Below are 9,325 nucleotides of genomic sequence, written 5' to 3'. Positions count from 1 at the left end.
ACTCTGGTTTACTGTAGTTAGAAATCTTGGAGAAAAAGTCCTTCTGTGATTTTAGTTTCAGAGGCTAGTCCATGGTCTGAGGGTGACTGAGTTGATTCTGAGGAAGCAATTTAAACTGACAACAGTTTGCAGCCGCTGTCCCACTGAAAACCTTGTGAGACAAAGAGAGGTCTTTAAACAAAGTAACAGTTTTCTAAAGGGAAAATAAGGAATGCACTTTTCACTCAGATCTTTCATCTTCCACACAAAATTTTGCATTGAGTTTCCTACATTATACCCTACTGCTTTCTGAAGCAGCTTTTAATAAAAGTGGGGTTTTATTAAAACTGTTTTTTCTCCTACTTATCTTACATTATTAAAATGATGTTTTGTGCCTAGAACCAAAAAAGTCACACAAAGACAAAACATGTAGGGAGTTGCTGAATGGTGTGTGAAAAGGGCCTCAGTTCTTCATTTTGGTGAATCAGTAGCAAAATTTCTCTAATTTGCAGTTAGTTCTGCTTCAGCAGCCAAAGGAAATAAAAACTGACAGTGATCAGTTCAGATTTAAAAATTTGAGGCAACAAAAGTAATTGTGCAAAGCAGTACTCCAGGCTGGGAGACATACTCAGAGACCACTGAAGAAAAACACAAACTCTAGAAACTATCTTCATAAATTAAAAGTACTCAATACAATATGCATTTCTTAGTATGACCAGGTTCCCTCCTACACCAAAGGGCAACAGCTCCTTTAGTCTTCAGGCCAAACCACGCAGTCCTAGCAGGAGTTAGAGCATCTGTGGTGCCATGTTACTTTTCATTATCAGATAGTTTCCTTAAGGGAATTATGCAGCACAGGAGGAGCAGCAGAGAACAGCCATACTTCCAACGCTTCATCGCCCTGCTCCCTGGTTAAATTCATACTAAAAAACAAAGCAGTGCCAGAGTTTATTCTCTGGCCCAGATTTATCATCTGACTATGTTAACGCTAATTAAATTCTCTCAGCCTCCATTGCAGGGTCTATGCTTGCAAAACTGTCTGTTGGCCCAGTCCCAGAGATACAACATCATTGGCAAAAATGAAACCTGGCTGGCTGAGTCCTGTGACTGGTGTGCTATGACGGATGGTTACAGGCTCTTCAGGAGGGATAGGCAGGGCAGGTGAGGTGGCGGAGCAAGGTGGCGGGGCAGGGGGGGCACTGTATGTAGCAAAGGAGCTGGAATGCAGAGCTTGCAGTTGGAGATGGCACAGTTGAGAGCCTCTGGATAAGGACTAAGGCGCAGACAAATAATCAGATGTTTTCCTGGGGTCTACTGTAGGCCACCCAGCCAGGATGATGATACTGATGAGTTATTCTTTAAGGAACTAAGGGATGCCCCTAAGTCATCTGCCCTTGTACTTATGGGGGACTTCAACTTGCCAACTGTCAACTGGGAATACCACACAGCTTGCATATGAGTTGGCAGGGTCATCAAGAGGGCTTTAAAGTAGGTTCAAAGGGGGAAGCCAGTCCACTAGAGAGGAGCCTAGGGGTGGCGTGGTAAGGTTGGGTGTGAAATTGATAGCCCAGCTCAAGTGCATCTACACCAGTGCATGCAGCACTGTCAACAAACAGGAGGAGCTGGAAGCCATTTTGCAGCAGGATAGCTATGACTTAGTCGCCATCACAGAGACATGGTGGGATGACTCTTAAGACTGGAGTGCAGCAATGTATGGCTATAAGCTCTTCAGAAGCAACAGGCAAGGAAGGAGAGGCGGTGGGGTTGCTTTATATTTTAAAGAGTATTTTGATTGCATAGAACTTAGCAATTGTGATGATAAGGTTGAGTGCTTATGGGTAAGGATGAGGGGGAAGGCCAACAAGGCAGATATCCTGCTGGGGGTCTGTTATAGACGACCCAACTAGGATGAAGGAGTAGAAGAGACTGGTGGAAGCCTCACAATTGGTTGTCCTTGTTCTCATGGGGGACTTCAATTTACCAGATACCTGTTGGAAATACCACACAGGAGAGAGTAAACAGTCTAGGAGGTTCCTGGAATGTGTGGAAGATGATAATCTGATGCAGCTGGTAAGTGAGCCAACCACGAGAGGTGCCTCACTTGACCTCCTGTTCACAAACAGAGAAGGACTGATGGGAGATGTGGCAGTCAGAGGCTGTCTTGGGCTTAGCGACCATTATATGATCGAGTTCTCAATTCTTGGTGAAGTAAGGAGGGGAGTCAGCAAAACCACTACTATGGACTTCTGGAGGGCAGACTTTGGCCTGCTCAGGACACTGGTTGGGAGATCCCTTGGGAAGAAGTCCTGAAGGGCAAAGGATGCCAGGATGGCTGGGCTTTCTTCAAAGAAAGAAGCCTTGCAGGCACAGGATCAGGCTGTCCCAAAGTGACATGAGACGAACCGTCGAGGAACAGGACCAGCCTGGCTGAACAGGGAACTTCTGCTGACACTCAGGATAAAAAGGAGAGTTTACCACTTTTGGAAGAAAGGGCACACAACTCAAGAAGGGTACAAAGATCTTGTTAGGTCTTGCAGAGAGAAAATTAGACAAGTAAAAGCCCAGTTAGAACTCAACCTGACACTGTTGTAAGGAATAACAAAAAATATTTTTACAAATATATTAACAGCGAAAAGAGAATGAAGGAGAATCTTCATCCATTATTGGATGTGGAGGGAAACACTGCCACGCAGGATGAGGAAAAGGCTGAGGTACTAAATGCCTTCCTTCCCTCAGTCTTTAAGTCAGACCATTTATCCCTGGGATGTTCAGCCCCCTGAGCTGGAAGACAGGGCTGGGGAGTAGAATAAACCCTCCATAATCCAGGAGGAAGCAGTTTATGACTTGCTGGGCACCTGGACACTCACAAGTGTAAGGGGCTGGATGGGATCCAACCAGGGGTATGAGGCAGCTGGCAGAGTAGCTTCCCAAACCATTCTGCATCATTTATCAGGAGTCTGGTTAACAGGGGAGGTCCCAAATGACTGGAGGCTTGCCAATGTGATGCCCATATACAAGAAGGGCTGGAAGGAGGATCCAGGGAACTACAGGCCTGTCAGCCTGACCTCGGTACCAGGGAAGGTCATGGAGCAATTTGTCTTGAGTGAGCTCACCAAGCATGTGGAGGACAACCAGGGGATCAGCCCCAGCCAGCATGGGCTCATGAAAGGCAGGTCCTGCCCGACCAACCTGATCTCTTTCTATGACAGGGTGACCCGTGTAGTGGATGAGGGGAAGGCTGTGGATGTTGTCTACCTGGACTTTAGTAAAGCCCTTGATACTGTCTCCTACAGCATCCTCCTAGAGAAGCTGGCGGCTCACGACTTGGACAAGTGCACTCTGTGCTGGGTTAAAAACTGGCTGGACGGCCGAGCCCAGAGAGTGGTGGTGAATGGAGTCACACCCAGTTGGCGGCCAGTCACGAGCGGTGTTCCCCAGGGCTGGTCCTGTTCAATGTCTTCATTGATGATCTAGATGAGGGGATTGAGTGCACCCTCAGTAAGTTTGCAGATGACACCAAGCTGGGTGGAAGTGTTGATCTGCTCGAGGGTAGGAAGGCTCTGCAGAGGGACCTGGACAGGCTGGATCAATGGGCCAAGGCAAACTGTATGAGGTTTAACAAGGCTCAGTGCCGGGTCCTGCACTTGGGTCACAACCACCCCATGCAACGTTACAGGCTTGGGGAGGAGTGGCTGGAAAGGGCCCGGTGGAGAAGGCCCTGGGGGTGTTTGTTGACAGGCGGCTGAGCATGAGCCAGCAGTGTGCCCAGGTGGCCAAGAAGGCCAACAGCATCCTGGCTTGTATTCAGAATAGTGTGGCCAGCAGGAGCAGGGAGGTGATAGTGCCCCTGTACTCAGCACTTGGGCCTGTCAGTAGAAGAAGGACATTGAGTTGCTGGAGTGTGTGCAGAGAAGGGCAACAAAGCTGGTGAAGGGTCTGGGGAGCAAGCCTTATGAGGAGAGGTTGTAGGAGCCAGGGTTGTTTAGCCTGGAGAAGAGGAGGCTGTGGGGAGACCTTATCACTCTCCAGAACTACTTGAGAGCAGGTTGTAGTGAGGTGGGTGTTGGTCTCTTCTCCCAGGTCACTAGAGATAGAACAAGAGGAAATGGCCTCAAGTTGTGTCAGAGGAGGTTTAGATTGGATGTTAGGAAGAATTTCTTCACTGAGAGAGTGGTCAGGCATTGGAACAGGCTGCTCAGAGAGGTGGTGGAGTCACCATCCCTGGAGGTATTTAGAAGGTGTGTAGTCGTGGCGCTTCAGGGCATGGTTTAGGAGACATGGTAGTGTTGGGTTGGTGGTTGGACTTGATGATCCTAGAGGTCTTTTCCAACCTTAGTGATTCTATGTTTTAGTGGTACAAACAGGTTCAGAAGATTCATAAACCATCTTGACCGTAACTTCTTGGTACAGGTACTAAGGCAACCGACCAGGAAAATTGTCTTGCTTGATTTGCTGCTTATTAACAGAGAGGGTCTCATGGTTGAAGTGGTGATTGGTGGCTGCCTAGGCCACAGCAACCATGAAGCAGTCAAATTTAAAATCTATGGTAACAGAAGGAAAACTGCCAGCAAGAACTCAACTCTGGATATGAGGAGAGCAGACTTCAGGTTGCTCAGGGAACTGCTTGGTAAGGTCCCCTGGGGAAACGCTTTTGCAGGTGTGGGGTTCCATCAGTGCTGGCCACTTTTTACCTACCACCTCCTAAGAGCACAGGAGCAGCCAATTCCAAAGCATAGGAAGTCAGGCAGGAGAGGCAGAAGGCCAGCTTGGCTGACCAGGGACCTTCTTCTAGAAATAAGGTGAAAAAAAGAAAGTATATGGCCAGTGGAAGCAAGGCCAGGCAACATGGGAAGACTGCAGGGATGGTGTTCGCCACTGTAGGGAGGAAATTTGTGTGGCCAAAGCTCAATTAGAGTTGAAGCTGTCCTGTACTGTGAGGGACAATAAAAAGGGGTTTTAAAAATATGCTAATGGCGAAATACAGGCCAGAATAACATTGGCCCCTTGCTTGATGAGCATGGTCACATCATCAACAGGGACATACACAACCCAGAGAGGTTTAATGGTTTCTTCACCTTGGTCTTCAACACTGATTGAACACTGGGCTAGAGAACCACAACTGTGGGAATGATAAACTCCCAGCCAATGCCAAACTTGTGGGACTTGCTGCTCCAGCTGGATCCCTATAAGTTGATGGGGCCTGATGAGATTCATCTGAGGGTACTTAAAGAGTTGGTTGATGTCATAGTGAGACCTCTCTCAATGATTTTTCAATGTTCTTGGGAATCTGGAGAAGTCCCTGTTGACTGGAAGCTGGCAAACGTTGTTCCAGTCTTCAAGAAGGGCAACAGAGATGACCCCGGTAACTATAAACCTGTCAGTCTTACTTCTGTGCCTTGCAAAAGTATGGAGAAAACACAACTTCTGTGTGAGAAAAACATGAACTAGAATGAAACCTAGCTGAAGGAAAACATCTTAGGTCTGGGGCCCAGTTTCACGAGTGGTGTTTAAAGAAAGCAGAATTTTGGCGCTTTCCTGTGCAGGGTCAGGAGTTCGACTCGATGATCCTTGCGGGTCTCTTCCAACTCAGGACATTCTATGATTCTATGATTTTATGATCACTAGCTTGGGCAAACTTTTAAGCAGTACATCAGAAAAGTTGGGGACATAGGTCCTTGCCATGGGCTAAAGGCATTCTCAGGACTGTTCTGCTAACATAATTGTACAACCCGTCAATTTTGGTAAACAACACTACAGTCCAGCAATTCCCAAACATGGAAATCCCTGTTGCTGTTTCATTCACTAGTGTGTACATTGTCCTGAGTACCATTCAGGCTGAACAAGGACTGGTAATAGGTGTGGGAAGAGACTACGCTGACCTCTTGACATTGCAAATTTCTCCCAACAGGAGTGAATGGCTAGGTCACTCTTTTCTACCACTTGATTCATTAAATCAGCACATAGATTTTGACAGGAAGACTGTCAAGATGACAGTGGGAGAAGCTCAGTATTGTGTATCTGCATTTGAAATAGGGCAGGGCATCCTCCATGAGCACATTCACAAAACAAAAAAGTCCAAGTGGTCCAGGGTTTTATTAAACAAAGAGACTTCTTCAGTTAACTTGTGAAAAACAGTTAAATCGTGAAAATGGAGTTCTATCGTTCTGCTTTTCTGAAAACAATCGAGGAGATATGAAAAATTCCATAATAAGCAGTGTTTTAAAAGAATCACATTGTTACAACACCAAGAATGGAAATACCCATGTTAAAATCATCTTTGACGTCTTAGCTCCTGTCTCCTGTGGATGTGTCTCACAGTATGTTCTTCCCATTATATAGTCACATGTTACTTCTTGGACATATCCAGCAGCAATTACATGATGCTTGCTAAATAAGGCATGGGCCATATAATGGAATGTGATAGCACAAGATTAATATAGAAGAGCTTCATTCAGGAACTTCATGAAATTGTATAGTTAATGAAGCATCATTACTATAGAAAGTAAAGCATACTAATATGTATGAAAGAAATAGGTAATAAGTAAGAAAGAACAGAGGAATTGAATCCATAGCAGCAACCTGCATTTTAGCATTTTCTAAGTTTCTAAGAGCTTGATTTTTCAATCTTAGCAGTTCTATGAAAAAGAAACACTCCAGGCTCTCACAGCACACTGAAGTTGATGAGAGTCAAGGAAGTCCATAAGGATTGGAACTTCAGGCCGGTAGATGGGAATTCAGAGTTTCTGCCGTTCTGTCATGTGGAAAGTCCTGGTCTGCCATTAAAAGTGCTGGATGGAATTTAATTCATCTCCTGTTCATCTTTTAAACTAGAGAAGAGTAGAAGTACGATTGTTTTGAATAAAATCTTTCAGATACTGTATCACTGCAGATCAATGCTTTCTTCCCTCCAGGAGTACCTGCTTCTCAGAATGGTCCATGTTTGCTTTCTCAAATTATCAAAGGCATGCAAAATGAAGAATATTAATTAGGTGTGCTATAGCTAGGGCACAAAAAAATGACTCATGGGCAAGGTAGTGGAAACAGTTCATAAAAGCAAAGGCTTATCAATCCATTGCACTGCAATGCAGGAGAAACTCTAATGAATGCGCTGGACAACATTATCCAGCAGAAATGGCTTGCTGGAAATAAGTTAGGGCAGGATGGCCAAGCAGTAGTACATGTGACGCCCAGCAGAGAGTGAAAGCTCAGTATCCAGGCAAACAAAATCTGGGAATAACCCTGGTCTGGAGTTTCCAGCCCCTACAACAGTGGTTAATAATAAACTCGTAGGAAAATATTTCTTTTCTACTGATTAGCCAATATAAAGACTAGCTATATAAAGCTACTTGCCAGTCTCTTCATCTAAATCATAACAGCACAGTAATACCATAAGCTGTGACTCAAAGGAAATAAAAGATGAGTATTTTGGCTCAGGTACAAGGGTAAAGGTCCAAAGTAGAGAAATCATCATCACAGGCATCAGTAAGTTCTACTTTAACAGAGTATCGGGGGCAAATTTCTGACACCATGGAAGTTAATGGCAAAGCTTGTTCACGGCAGCAGGGCCAGATCATCACCCCAGTGGCTGACTGGACTAAAAAACTCAAGAACAGTAGATTTTCTAGGATATGTAAATTTTAATGAAGTAGCACAAGGCAGCTTACATTAGACTGATCTTTCATTTCTAAATCTACAGTTCATAATCTCAGTCAGTCAGAGCCAGATTCTGAAGCAGTTTGAATTCACAGCTACTTCAGAGAGATGTATTAATCTCAGGATAGATTCACTCTGGGGCTTTTTGCTGGTGTGTTGTGGGATGTACACTTAAGAGACCGAGCAATAATGTGCGAATCCACACTCACACTGAAGCAGAGAAACACAGGAAGGTAAAGAGATGCTCCAAGCTTTCAAGACCTATTGAAATTGCAGGGATTAAGCTGCCACATTGACAAGCGTTTTGTACGAGGGACAGTGTGTCACAACAGCACACAGCAAGTAAGCAAGTAAGAGGTCAGAAATGTGGCGTTATCACCTACACTCACCTACACTCTCTTTGTGGATGTTGAGAAGTGTTATGAATGGAGCACAGGTTCTATTCAGGCAAGGCATAAAAGCAGGCTTGGGATAAAGCACCCATGCTTGAAAACTTTGATAAACTTGGGACACAAAAATACTGCCATAAATTTCATGAGAATCTGTAAAGTTCTCAACTTCAGATTAATGCAGATATGTTTCAAGTGACTAGAGAAGTTTCACCCTAAGTGGTGACCTACTACTTTCATTTTTAGGCAATTATAATTATCAAGATTTGAAATATTATAACAGATGTGAGCAATTCTACTTTTTCATTTAACAAAACCAACACAGACTGTGCTGATACAGTATCTCTTTAACTATGTATTAAAATGGACTACATTGTAAAAAATATACAGGCAAATGGGGAGAATCAAGGTTTTGTGTACAGCTACAACTTCACATTCCTGCCTTGATATTTTTCCAAAGGACTGAAAAGAAAGAGTAATTGTAAACAACAAACCTGATAAAAGCTGTAAAAATCTGGGACGCAGTGTAGCCAGCCTGTATCACAGAAGTGCATGTACCTCCGCAAAAAATGTTGATATAACACACAGTACATATAATTTCATTAACACCAACTGTGGAATACACTAGTTTCAGTATAGGAACTATATACATTTCACAGGGTGAAATTTCACACAGATAGCAACTCACTGACATAATTCAATAAAGTTCACAAAAACAGTCTGATCAGGTGTGAAACACAACCAAGTGTCCTGCCACCCACACTGGGGTTTTATTTCAAAACAACCTCCTTTCCTACACAAGTTGCCTCTGCAGTGCTGAATTCATAGCCACCTACTTGCTGCTGCATTTTAAATGGTATTGCGCAGATAAGCACCGCACTGTTTTTTCTGCAAGCCCATGCTAGGGGATGGCTCTTTGTTTTTAACATGTTTCCGGCTGGCCAACTTGCTGTTTCAGGAGAGTTTGCTGGATTTAGATCATTAGCCTCACCTCTTCGTTAATTAGAATCTCTTTCTCTCTCAAGCCTCTTTCTTTCTTAGTTTGTTGTAATCCAACTTTTCAAGGTGCATTTAATGCTCATAAAATGCTGCCCTCACCTCCCTGAAACTGAAATAATAAGGTCCCGACTCAAATGTTTCTACCACAGAGTACCCATTGTATTGTCATTGGTGGATGACAATGAAAAAGCAGGTGGAAAGCGCTGCTCAGTTAACCATAGCGAAATCCAGACACTACCCAGTGTGTAATTATGTTGTACTTTGGATGTGATAAACTAAAGAGCATCGGGTGGAATGAAAGGTCA

Source organism: Phalacrocorax carbo, chromosome Z, assembly GCF_963921805.1.
Source record: "Phalacrocorax carbo chromosome Z, bPhaCar2.1, whole genome shotgun sequence".
In the NCBI taxonomy this organism is placed as follows: domain Eukaryota; kingdom Metazoa; phylum Chordata; class Aves; order Suliformes; family Phalacrocoracidae; genus Phalacrocorax; species Phalacrocorax carbo.
This window is presented reverse-complemented; position numbering follows the sequence as displayed.